We start from the raw sequence: 14,361 nt of genomic DNA, 5'->3' as shown, positions 1-14,361 counted from the left end.
TTGTAGAAGTTCTTACTCTGTTCATCCATTCTTCTCCAGAGTTTGGTGAGCATCTTTATGACCATTACTTTGAACACTTTATCATGTAAATTACCTCTGTTTCATTAAAGTTTTTTTTTTCTTAGGTTTTATCTTTTCCTTTCCTTTGGAACATATTCCTATATTTCTTCATTTTGCTTGACTCTGTGTGTTGGTTTCTCTTTTTAGATAAAACAGCCACCTCTCCAAGTTTTGAGAGAGTGGCCTTCTGTAGGAAATGACCCTTATCATTTAACCCTGTCCTAGCTCTTGGTTGTCTCTCAAACCTTTGTGATTGTCCAAGCAGCCTATTTTATTTTTAATAGCTCCCAGTAATTGAAAGTGTGCCAGACTACTCAGTGTCCCAAAGGGGAGGATCTCAGTCAGCACCTAGATTCAGGATGATTGGAAGCCAGACTCTCAGGCATCAGCTTTTAAAGCATGCAACTATATACAGTCTTATGTGACCACAATTGTTAGCCTCACTGGCCACTAGTGCCAGGAGATCTAGAGGTGTCTCCTGGGTGTCAGTTGCAAAAATTGGGGCTCCAGATGAGTGTTTAAGCTTCTTTCTGGGAGATACCAGTGTGCTTTAGCGAGGCAGAGGAAGAACACAGCTATCTACAAACTCTTTCCTTGTTTACAGCCCTGTGGGACCCATAAGTTAAAGTCTCACTGGCCACTAGAGCCAGGTGATGTAGAGGTGTCCCCTGGTGGCAGCCACCAAAACTCGGGCACCAGACATAAAACTGAGACACCAGACTGTGTAAAAGCTCCCCTTTGGGAGTTAATGGCACTCTGGAGCACAGCACAGGGACAACACAATGATGGCATCCACCAGCTGGAACAAGACAGAGGGAGATTGTCAAGAGTGCACTCACCAGGAAAGAAAAAAGAAAAAAAAAAGCCTAGAGTTAAAAAAAAAATAAGATAGTGTCTGCCAGCTACAGTGAGGCAGAGAGAGATCATGGATATGGCACCCACTGGGAAAGAAAAAAAGAAAGAAAAAAAAAGCCTAGAGGAGTTAAAAAAAAAAGATGGTGCATGCCATCTGGAGCAAGGCAGAGGGAGACTGAAAAGATAGTTCCTGTCAGTCTCTCTCCCTGTGAGCACCCCAGCAGGCCCCCAGAGTGTGTCAAATCAGATGTCTGCCCCTCAGGCTGATGCTCAAAGACAAGCAAATGAGCCTCTCCCACATAAATTCCAGGCACCCCTTGATTGTCCACATCTGCATTGGGCCCTGGGGTGGGTGAGTCTGAATGCACATGCCATATAAAGCCATTTGTCAGAATGCTATAGTCTTATGGGTCTCATGGACACAAGCCCTATTGGTTTTCAAAGCTATATGTTTTGGAGACTTGTTCCTCATGTGCAGTTCTTAAAAGTTGAGGGTGCCTGATATGGGTTCAAGCCCATCACTCCTTAGGGAGAAGTTCCAGGTTTTTGAGTTCCCTCCCTACCATGGGTCACCACACCATGGGGGAGGTTTATGGTGAGATTGTGTCCCAGCCTTTCCTACCCACTATGATGTAGGCCTTCTCTCACTCACCCAATGTGAGTAGGAATCACTCAGCCAGTTTTCAGAGTTTTTTTCCAGAGGAAGTTGTTCCGTATGTAGCTGTAGATTTGGTGTGTACATGGGAGGAGGTGAGTTCAGGATCCTCTTACTTCATCATCTTGAACTGAAACCACATTTTTTATTTATCCTGTTTTGTATACTTTTTTGCTTCCAATATCTGTGGATATGTGTCTTTCATGAGGTTTGGAAAATATAGTCATTAACTTTTCAAATATTACTTCTTTTCCATTCGCTTTATTCTTTTCTTCTGGGATATATATTAAAGCTTCTCATTCTCTCATCAATATCTATAAACTCCTCCTTCACATTTTTTATTTTACTCTGTTGCATTACGTGTAATTTCATTAGATTGATTCCCTAGTGTAACTCTGTCTAATCTGCTGTTTAGCACATATATTGATTTTTTTAACAATTAATCTTTTTCAATGTTATAAGTTCTGTTTTGTTCTTTTTCAAATTTGCCTACATATATATATATATATATATATATATATATATATATATATATATATATATATATATATATATATATATATATATATATATATAATTTCGTTGCTTACTCATTTTGGGATTTCATCTTGTATTTCATAAAACAGTTCATACACAGGTATTTCATAATCTGTATCTGACTATTCCAATAACTGAAAGAAGTATTTTGGAGTCCAAATCTGTTGTTTGCTTTTATCTGTTGACAGTCACTCATGGTAGTCTTGCCCTTGTGTGTTTGTGGCCTTCTACTGTTAGCTCACATTTTATTGGTCTTCTTCTGTGGAACTGCAAGTTTAAATTGAAAATACTTTCCTCCAGAGAAGATTTGCTTTTGTTTCTGTGCATGCCAGAGTACACTACTAACCTGGGACCACTTTAGCTCTTTTTTGGGTAGGTGCCTTGGCTTAATGCCCACAGCTTCAAATTCAGCTCCCCTGCTTGATGTTGACCCAAAATTAGTTTCCTGATGCATTTCAGTGCTGATAATGACATTTGCCATCATATGTAAGCCATCTTTCTGCTTGCTTATTGCTATCTGCTCTAGTTTCAGCTTACCCTCATTTTAGCCAGAAGGGAGGGTGCCTCAGAATTTTATCTTATTTTCTAAGTCCAGCAATACACTAAATATCTGTTTTATTCAGGACCTAATTGATGCATTTTGAGACAGCCTCTCAATATATCTAGTCCACTACACTACTGAAAGATCTCTTCCCATTCTTTCTTCAACTCACTGGAATCTGGCTTTCTGCTCTCACCTTTTATCTGAAATTGCCATCACCAAGATCACCTAAGAGCTTCATAAAACCAAATCTAAGAGATGTTTCTGTCTTTGTCAGCACTTTACCTTCTATCCACCTTTAACTCGCTCTTCGTTTTCTTTGTGAGTTCTTGTATCACCCATCCCTTAAATGTTAATGCTTCTTGGGGTTTTAAACTTAACCGTTTACTTTTAAACCCACACACTTTCTATGATCAATACGATCCATTCTTGTGATTCTAGCTACCACTTATATATTGATGACCCCCAACACTGTGTCTCCAACCCAGACAAAAAATATTCAACTACCTGTTCTACTTGAATGTTCCATAGTTACCTTATATTCAACATGTTAAAAACTAAATTTATAATCCTGCTTTCATACTCCCAACTACTTCTTTCTCTATCCAAGCTGCATAAGTCGTAAACCAGGCCATCATTCACAATGTCTCCCTCTGTCAAGCTTCCATAATCAATAGATCACCAAGTATGACTGTTTCTACCTCTCTGGATCCATCTACCTTTCTCTAGTTTCAATGACACTGCTCTACTACAGACAAGTCACTTTCATCTCTTGCTTGGAGTATGGTGACACCCTCTTAACTGGTTTCTCTGCCTGTCCCTCTTGAATCCTCCCCTCCCCACCACCCAATCCAGCCTCCATACAATAGTGAGTAATCTTTCTAAAATCTTATCATGTTACTACTTTGCTTAAGCGATGATTAGCCATTGATTATGGGATAAAGTTCAAAATTTTCCAAGGTCCTTCAATATCTGGCCTCTGACTGTTGTCTCATCTCTCTTTCACACTATATTCCCCTTCCCTGGCTACCACAATTATCGAGGAATATTGAATTACTTGCATTTTCTCAAACATGCTCTCTTAACAGAAGTAACTTTGTACTTACTCTTCCTCTCTATATATAGTCCTTTTACTTGCTGTCTCCCATTGCTTGGGTAAGTTGCCCCCTTAACACCCTGCATTGACTTTTAGTAGTGTATATCTTATTGCACTGTACACATCTTCTTTCTTCTCCATTAGAGTGTGAGCTCCTTGAGGATGGTCTATGTCTTATTTATCACAACACCTAAACATACTAGGCATTCAAAAAATGTTTGCAGGAAGAAAGCAAAACAAAGCTAACCTGCAACTTGGCTTTATTTGTAACATACTATTGCAAACTTTACTGAGAAAGGGGAAAAAATGAATGTGCAACCAGTTCAAAGCCAGCTGGCCGACTATAAATTCTATTTCCAACCTAAATGCATGTATTGGTGTGGTATATATTAATCTCAGTCCATTGCTCCTCTCCAGTTAGCTACAGAGAATTCAATTAACATCATCCTGGAGTTCCAAGAATACTAATGGTATGGTGCTATAGACCTTATTCAGCTTTTATCAGTACTGGAAAGTAGCAGAGTCTTGGAAACCATTTATTTAAGGGGTTCTGGTCCTAACTTTTAGTTTCTACTTTGTTTCTTCTGCTTATAAAATGAAGAGGGGTTATTAGATTAAGTTGCTTAAATATGAAATTCTTTCAATATAAAAATTAACCTAATGAATTTTCTAATAATGAATATTGTTTTGTTATGAAAGCAAGGTGACATTTTATACCATGAAGGGAAAGGGTGGGCAGGGGTATCAAGCCCTCTTTTTTCTACTTTTAAATCTTTCTGCTGCTGCCATCTAGTGTTCTGTCTGTATTGCTTGCATTTGCTTTTTAGCATTAACTGATATCCCTCTGTATACCTAAATGCCACTGCAGGAAGGGATCTGGACATTTTGACTTCCCTGTCCAATGTTCTCACCACTTTACCACATTTGGGATCCAGTAGGACATAATCATAACAACTGTAGCTCTCATTTGTGATGGTCTTTGCCGTTTATGAAGTGCTTTCACACCTTGTTATCCCAAATTGCTCCTAATAGGCAGCATTTCAGTGATCCAGATACTAAAAATTCTCTAAGGCAAATAATCATAGAATATGAGAGCTGAAAAGGCTATTAGAGCACAGCTATCCCAGGAGGTTTTAAACCATGTTACTCTCTCCTCTAGGGTTCCAGGGAAGTGACTTAGTGGTAGAGGTAGGGGTAATGGGACTTCCTTTCCCCACCCCCACAAAATGCACTTACCTCTGACAAGAGATTTTTCACATATTGAGGTATATGGGATAACTATTTGAGTTCAAAACTGATTCGGCTTGAACTAAAAAGCCTGACTTATGGCCTATAAAACATGCATTGTACATCTGCTTAACCATTAAAAAAATGCACTCTCTTAAGATAAGAATGCATACATCAATATCATATATCCGACAAGGGATTAATTTCCAAAATATATAAAGAACTCATACAATTCAACATCAAAAAAACAAACAACCCAATCAAAAAATGGGCAGAGGTTATGAAAAGGCATTTTTCCAAAGAAGATGATATACAGATGGCCAACAGGCACAAGAAAAGATGTTCAACATCACCCATTATTAGGGAAATGCAAATCAAAACTACAAGGAGATTATTACCTTACACCAGTCAGAATGGCTATAATCACCAAGAAAAAAAAACAGCAAATGTTGGAGAGGATGTGGAGAAAAGGGAACCCTCGTGCACTGCTGGTGGGAATGCAAAGTGGTGGAGCCACTATGGAAAACAGTATAGAGATTCCTCAAAAAATTAAAAATAGAAATACCTTATGATCCAGCTGTCCCACTACTGGGTATTTATTCAAAGAACTTGAAATCAATGATCCAAAGTGATTTATGCACCCTGATGTTCATTGCAGCATTACTCACAATAGTCGAGACATGGAAGCAACACAAGTGCCCTTCTATGGATGAATGGATAAAAAAGATGTGGTATATACATACAATGGAATACTACTCAGCCATAAAAAAAGACAAAATCATCCCATTTGCAACAAAATGGATGGGCCTTGAGGGTATGATGTTAGGCAAAATGAGCTAGACAGAGAAAGACAAATACTGCATGATTTCACTCATAAGTGGAAGGTAAACAAATAGATGGATAAAGAGAACAGGGCCGGCTCCGTGGCTTAGCGGTTAAGTGCGCGCGCTCTGATGCTGGCGGCCCGGGTTCGGATCCTGGGCGCGCCCCGAGGCACCACTTCTCCGTCCAACGTGAGGCCGAGTCCCACGTACAGCAACTAGAAGGATGTGAACCTATGACATACAACTATCTACTGGGGCTTTGGGGGGAAAAACTGAATAAATAAAATCTTTAAAAAAAATAAAAATAAAAAAAATAAAAAAAATAAAAAAGAGAACAGATTTGTGGTTACCAGAGGGAAAGGGGGCTGGGGGTGGGTGAAAAGGGTAAAGGGGCACATATATATGGTGATGGATAAAAATTAGACTACTGGTGGTGAGCATGATGATGTCTATTCAGAAATTGATAAATAATAATGTACACCCAAAGTCACACAATGTTATAAACCATTGTGACTGCAATAAAATTATTTAAAAAAAATGAATGCATACTTCCCCTCCTACAGCCTATTGGTAATGCCCTATTGGTAACACCCAGATTATTTCCTTTCCCCACATCAGGATCCTGTTGACCTGCTAATTTGCAAATAAATACCTCTTTGAAACTTTGATGAAAATGTAACCTGGGTGTGTTTAATGTATGTTCTTTGTTCTAAAAAGATATAAGACTGTACTGAAAACCATGCTTCTCTGGAACGCTTTCTAAGGCCTTCCCAAGTTATAATCCTCACTCTGGCTCAAGTAAAACTCACCTTATTTCTCTTATCTATAGAATGTTTAGGGGCTGGCCCCATGGCATAGTGGTTGTGTTCGGCACACTCCACTTCAGCGGCATGGGTTCCTGGGTTCAGATCCCAGGTGCAGACCTATGCCATTCATCAGCCATGCTGTGGCAGCAACCCACAAATAAGGTAGAGGAAGATTGGCACAGATGTTAGCTCAGAGCTAATCTTCCTCAAGCTAAAAAAAACGAGGAAGATCGGCAACAGATGTTAGCTCAGGGCAAAACTTCCTCAGCAAAAGAAAAAAAAAAGAGTAGTTACTGGTTATTTTGCATTGACACCTCCTTTATATATAGCACTGTTTCACTGCTTTTAAATGTTTCATGTATTTGGGTTCTATATAGGATTTTTTTCTGTATGAGATTTTGTCCACAGCAAGGATTCTATTCCTTAAAAGTAAAATTGAAAATCCATTTTACAGATGAGAAAACTGAAGCTCAGAGAGGTTCAGTCATGAGTAAAAGATCACACAGCTAGTAAGTTGCAGAGCAAAATCGGCCTGATTCCAAGGCCCGAGTTGGCTTCTCAGACTATGGAGTTGCTTATAATGAAAGAAATTAAATCCAGATAGTTAAAACAAATGAAAGATCAGATAACAAATAACAGGGCTTTTAAAAAATTGTGGTAAAATATACATAAAATTTACCATTGTAACCATTTTTAAGTGTATAATTCAGTGTCATTAAGTATATTTAAAATGTGTATCCACCAAATCAACATAGAAAAATCAGTTGCATTTCTATACACTGACAACGAAGTAGCAGAAAGAGAAATTAAGAATATCATACCATTTACAACTGCAACAAAAAGAATAAAATACCTAGGAATAAACTTAACCAAAGAGGTGAAAGAGCTGTACACGGAGGGCTATAAAACATTGCTGAAAGAAATTGAAGAAGACACAAAGAAATGGAAAGATATTCCGTGCTCTTGGATTGGAAGAATTAACATAGTTAAGATGTCCATACTTCCTAAAGCAATCTATAGATTCAATGTAATCCCTATCAAAGTTCCAACAACATTTTTCACAGAAATAGAACAAAGAACCCTAAAATTTATATGGAACAACAAAAGAACCCGAATAGGTAAAGGAATCCTGAGAAAAAAGAACAAAGCTGGAGGTATCACACTCCCTGATTTCAAAATATACTACAAAGCTATAGTAACCAAAACAGCATGGTACTGGCACAAAAACAGACACACAGATCAATGGAATAGAATCAAAGCCCAGAAATAAACCCACACATCTATGGAAAGCTAATCTTTGACAAAGGAGCCAAGAACATACAATGGAGAAAAGAAAGTCTCTTCAACAAATGGTGTTGGGAAAACTGGATAGCCACATGCAAAAAAATGAAAGTAGACCCTTACCTTACACCATACACAAAAATTAACTCCAAATGGATTAAAGACTTGAATGTAAGACCTGAAACTATGAAACTTCTAGAAGAAAACATAGGCAGTACGCTCTTCGACATCGGTCTTAGCAACATATTTTCAAGCACCATGTCTGACCGCGCAAGAGAAACAACAGAAAAAATAAACAAATGGGACTACATCAAACTAAAGAGCTTCTGCACAGCAAAGGAAACCATCAACAAAACGAAAAGACAACCTAACAATTGGGAGAAGATATTTGCAAACCATACATCTGATAAGGGGTTCATCTCCAAAATATATAAAGAACTGATGCATCTCAACAACAAAAAAAATACCAACCCAATTAAAAAATGGGCAAAAGATCTGAACAGACATTTCTCCAAAGAAGATATACAGATGACCAACAGTACATGAAAAGATGTTTAAAATCATTAACTATCAGGAAAATGCAAATCAAAACTACAATGAGATATCACCTCACGCCCGTCAGAATGGCTGTAATTAACAAGACAGGAAACAACACGTGTTGGAGAGGATGTGGAGAGAAGGGAACTCTCATACACTGCTGGTGGGAGTGCAAACTGGTGCAGCCACTATGGAAAACAGTGTGGAGATTTCTCAAAAAATCAAGGATAGAACTACCATATGACCCAGCTATTCCACTGCTGGGTATTTATCCAAAGAACTTGAAAACACCAATGCGTAAAGATAGACGCACCCCTGTGTTCATTGCAGCGTTATTCAGAATAGGCAAGACTTGGAAGCAACCTAAGTGCCCATCAAGGGACGAATGGATAAAGAAGATGTGGTATATATACACAATGGAATACTACTCACCCATAAGAAATGATGATATCCAGCCATTTGTGACAACATGGATGGACATTGAGGGTATTATGCAAAGTGAAATAAGTCAGAGGGAGAAGGTCAAATACCATATGATTTTCTTCATTAAGTAGTAGATAATAACAACAATAAACAAACACATAAAGACAGAGATTGGATGGGTGGTTACCAGAGGGGAAGGGGGGAGGGAGGAGGGCAAAAGGGATAATTCAGCACATGTGTGTGGTGATGGGTTGTAATTAGTATTTGGGTGGTGAACATGATATAATCTATGCAGAAATAGAAGTATAATGATGTACACCTGAAATTTATACAATCTTATCAACCAATGTTACTGCAACAAATAAAAAATTAAAATAAATTAAAATAAAATAAAATGTGTATCCACATTGTATACACCACTATCTATTTCCACTACTGTTTCACCATCCTAAACAGAAACTCCATATCCATTAAACAATAACACCCCATTCTCCCCTCTATTCTGGCCCTAGGAACTAACATTTAGTCTCTGTGTCTATGAATTTGACTGCTCTATGTACCTCATATAAATGGAATCATACAATATTTATCCTTTTATGACTGGCTTATTTCACTTAGTATAATGTCCAAGTTTCATCCATTTTGTAACATGTGTCAGAATTTCCTTCCTTTATACGGCTGAATATTACATGGTACATATATACCACATTTTGTTCATCCATTCATCCATCAACAGACACTGGATTTTTCCCACATTTTTACTCTTGTCAATAATGCTACTATGAATATTGGTGTACAAATGGTGTACAAATTGGGTATATACCTCAGAATGGAATTGCTGCATCATATGAGATTTCTATGTTTAACTTTTTGAGGAACCACCAAATTTCTTTCCACATTGAAATCTTTCTTAAACTACTGGATTATAAATTCAGACAATATGTTTTCCAAATAATTTATTTACCATTACAAAAAAAGATTTTCCTTCTACATTTACATGTTTCTTCATAGAACATTATTGCCTATAATCAAGAACACCTTGTGAGATTTTATCCATCCATATACAATAGTCTCCCCTTATCCATGAGGGATGTGTTCCAAGACCCCCAGTGGATACCTGAAATTGCGGATAGTACTGAACCCTATACCAAACCGGATACCACAACAGTGGATTTGATAACTGAGAGGGCTAGTAAGTGAGTAACATGTGAGTTGCATATACAGAGTGAATATACTGGACAAAGGGATGATTCATGTACTGGGTGGGACAGAAGGGGATGGTGTGATATTTCATCATGCTACTCAGAATGGCATGAAATTTAGAAGTTATGAATTGTTTATTTCTTGAATTTTCCATTTAGTATTTTCGGACTGTGGTTGACCATGGGTAACAAACCACAGAATGCAAAGGCACGGATAAGGGAGGATTACTGTACTGAAGATTCTTTTGCTCTCCTTAGTTACAATAAATTGAAGTTCTTGCTGACAGTTAATGCTGAAATTTAGAAGCCCTGTGTTGTCTATGAAGGCACACTCCTTTGGAATCTCTTTATTTATGTCTACCTTCACTAACTTATTTTGACAAGGCCCTAATCTAATAGCAATTCTGACGTTTATTTAAGCACATTTGCCTCTAAAAAGTGGAAGAATAAGACTAATTTATTATGCTATTTTCTTGGAGTTGCTCCTGATCAATTAAATTCCCTCTTCTCAGCCTTAATTCCTGAAGCATGATTTTCAACATCTAAAATTTTTCACTTGATCAAATAATAAATTGAACTGGATGACCAACTTATAGTACCAATGTTTCTTTTCTTATAGTCACAATGTTTCTTTTACCTGAAGTGACTCTGTGGTACAGCTAAAATTGTCCTCTTTATTTTTACTTCCAGCACAGAATGTGAAAAGGATCCATCAGATACATAATACAAAATCAAGGTGACAAGGATTATAAATGCTAATATCAGTGAGGGCACAAAAATAAATTTTCTTGAAGGAAGTATTCTTAAATGTACCTGTTTCTAAAAGATAATGCTACCAACCTATTGACAAGTTCAAGAATTTAATTAACCAAATAACTACCTGCAAATCTACTATATGCCAAATAATCTTCTAGGTTAACAAGAGAGAGAAGGTCCCTGTTTTCATGGAGCTTCTAGTCTAGTGCCACAAGACGGACAAAACATAAAAAGGCAAAAGTAATTTCAAATAGTTATGAGTACTAAATGGAAAGGTCTATTCTTCAGATAAGATGGCTAGGGAAAACTCTTCTGAAGAGATAACATTTGAGCTGACACCTGAATGACAAGTAGGAGGCAGCCATGCAAAATATGATCCAGGCAGAGGGAATAGAAAGTGCAAAGGCCATGAAGTAAAAAAGGAAATGTACACATACACCAGATCACATAGGGTCTTTAGGTCTTGGTAAGGATCTTAGATTTTATCCTTAGCTCAATTTATATCAATATAGTTAAACCATGATGTATAATCTACCAGAAAAGACTCTAAACCTCGACTCAGAATTTTACAAGAGAATTAAGTGACAATTTCTTCACTGCTGTCATGGAGGACAAGCCATTGGAAGTAAATTATAAGTCCAATAAGTGATCATATCCTCTGTACCTTTTTTACTACAAATTTATGATTGGAGTAATAGCCTCAGACACTATTGATGAAAAGAACGGAAATTGGTTCAGTGATATTACTGCATTTTTGTGATGCTTTCAAGTCAAGTATGTTGCAATAGAAAAAAAAGGGAATATGTTTTTTAAGAATTTTAAAACCATACGGTTTATGGTTTTAGGGGTCAAGCCTGAGACACTTTGGGCCAGGGGGAGGTAGTAAACCATTTACGAATTATAATAAAAACCTAAAGTATTCACCATGTTCCAGCTAATCCTTATTCTTTGGAACGAATGAGGTTTGGAGTCAGAGAAAGGGAATCTGGACAGTCATTGGGGTCTTGTCATTTTTTGGCCCCTTCCCTACCCCTTCCACCCAAGTCTGCTTCCTGTACTGCTTCAGGAGGAAGGATTGAACAATGAGTGTTTGTAGGTCAAAATGGGACATTAGAAAAGAGCCCGAGTTCCTAATACCCAGAGGGATGATGGAAGTGTGTAGACCTTGAAGAAATGCCACTTCATCTGTTTGATGAGGCTCATTAGCAATCTCACATCACCATATTACAAGACAAATGAGGAACCTCCCCCCCTCAACATTTCCAAAGGGTGAGATACAGGAGTGACCCATCTAAGAAGGCCTTGGTGTCACTGCCAGGTGATGACCCTACTGTATTTCTCATGAAGCTGGAGATGGAAACGACTCTTGTCACAGCTCAAGGTAGCCTCCTAGTCATGGGACTAGGCCTCTATCTTCCAACTAAATGATAATGATACCCTCAGCCAATATCCCACTCCTCAAGTCATTTGGGCCTGGATTTGAAAATGGAAGGGTATCCTTCAGCAAATTATATGCAGTAGCTAGGAACCCATTACTATTTTCCACACACCTATCTCTGGATACCACTCATATTTCCTTCACACTATTATTGGTGGTTGACTCAGATCTGGTGGAAGACGTGGGAATGGGGTGATGGTGGTAAATTATCAACAGGAAAGGGTATTCCTCTAAGTTGTCACTTTTGTTGTGTTTTGAATTTTTCAATTGTGAGCGGGAGAAAAAAATATTAAGAAGATGCAAGAATTGTGATTTAAACCTATTAAACAAAAAACCTTTCTATTTAATTTTTAAAGAAGATCTGATTTTGTTGGTTTATCCTTATTCAAGGTACTATACATTTTCTTAACAGCTTTTTAAAGATATAATTTACGTATCATAAAGTTCACCATTTTAAATGTACAATTCAGTGGTTTTTAGTATAACTAGAGTTGTGCAACAATTACCATAACCTAACTATAGAACATTTTTATGACGCCCCAAAAAACACCATACCCATTAGCACACCCCTACCCTCTCCCCACCCAAACCCTAGGTAACCACTAATTTACTTTTCGTCTCTAAAGATTTGCCTATTCTGGACATTACATATGAATGGAATCATACAATATCTGGCCTTTTGTGACTGATTTCTTTCACTTAGCATAATATTTTTAAGTTCATCCGTGTTGTAGCATGTATCAGTACTTTATTCCTTTTTATGGCTCAATAATATGTCACTGTATGAGTATACAACGTTTTGTTTACTTATTAACCAGTTGATGGATACTTGTGTTGTTTTTACTTTTTGGCTATTATGAATAATACTGCTGTAAACTTTTGTGTAAAACATTTTGTGTAGACATACATTTTCAACTCTCTTTGGTATATACCTTGACGTGGAATTGTCAGAATATGATGACACTATGTTTAACTTTTTGAGGACTTGCCAAACTGTTTTCCAAAGCAGCTGCACAATTTTACATTCTCATCAGCAATGTATGAGGGTTCTAATTACTCCACCTCCTCACCAATATTTGTTATTATCTGTCTTTTTTTTAACTATTATTGCCATCCTAGTAGATGGAAAGTAGTATCTCATCGTGGTTTTGACTTGCATTTCCCTAATGACTAATGCTGTTGACCAACTTTTCATGTGCTTATTGGCCATTTGATTATGTTCTTTGGGGAAATATTTATTCAAATCCTTTGCCCATTTTTCACTTGGGTTGCTTACCTTTTTGTTGTTGAGCTCTTCATATATACTATATATAAAGTATACATACTAGGGGCTGGCCATGTGGCCTAGTGGTTAAGTTTGGCGTGCTCTGCTTCGGCGGCTTCGGTTCGGGTCCTGGGCATGGACCTACACCACTCATCGGCGGCCATGCTGTGGCGGCAACAGACAAACAAAATAGAGGAAGATTGGCACAGATGTTAGCTCAGGGTGAATCTTCCTGAGCAAAACAAAACAAAAAAAATTCAAAGAAGTATATACAGTAGACTCTTATCAGATTTGCAACTATTTTCTCCCATTTTGTGGGTTATCTTTTGACTTCTTGATAATGTCCTTTGAAGTGCATGAGTGGTTAATTTTGATAAAGTCCAATTTATCTATTTTTTTCCCTTTGGTTGCTTGTGTTTCAGGTGTCATATATAAGAAGCTATTGCTTAACCTAGGGTAACAAATATTTACACCTGGGTTTTCTTCAAAAAGTTCTATAATTTTAGCTTTTACCTTTTGGTCTTTGATCCATTTTGAGTCCATTTTTGTATGTATGTGGTATGATGTAGTGGTCTAACTTCATTCTTTTGCATGTGGATATCCAGTTGTCTCAGCACTATCTGTTGAAATTCTTCTCTTGAATTTTGTTGAAATTCTATTTTTGCCCCATTGAATTGTCTTGGCACTATTGTCAACAATCAATTGATCATAGATGTATCGTTTATTTCTGGACTCTCAATTCTATTCCATTAATTTATATGTCTATCTTTATGTCAGTACCACAGTCTTTCATACTTACACTAGCTTTTAGTAAGGCTTGAAATTAGGGAGTGTGAGTCCTCCAACTTTGTTCTTTTCA

The sequence above is a fragment of the Ceratotherium simum genome, chromosome X, assembly GCF_057802395.1.
Source record: "Ceratotherium simum simum isolate JZ-2026a chromosome X, ASM5780239v1, whole genome shotgun sequence".
Classification (NCBI taxonomy): domain Eukaryota; kingdom Metazoa; phylum Chordata; class Mammalia; order Perissodactyla; family Rhinocerotidae; genus Ceratotherium; species Ceratotherium simum.
This window is presented reverse-complemented; position numbering follows the sequence as displayed.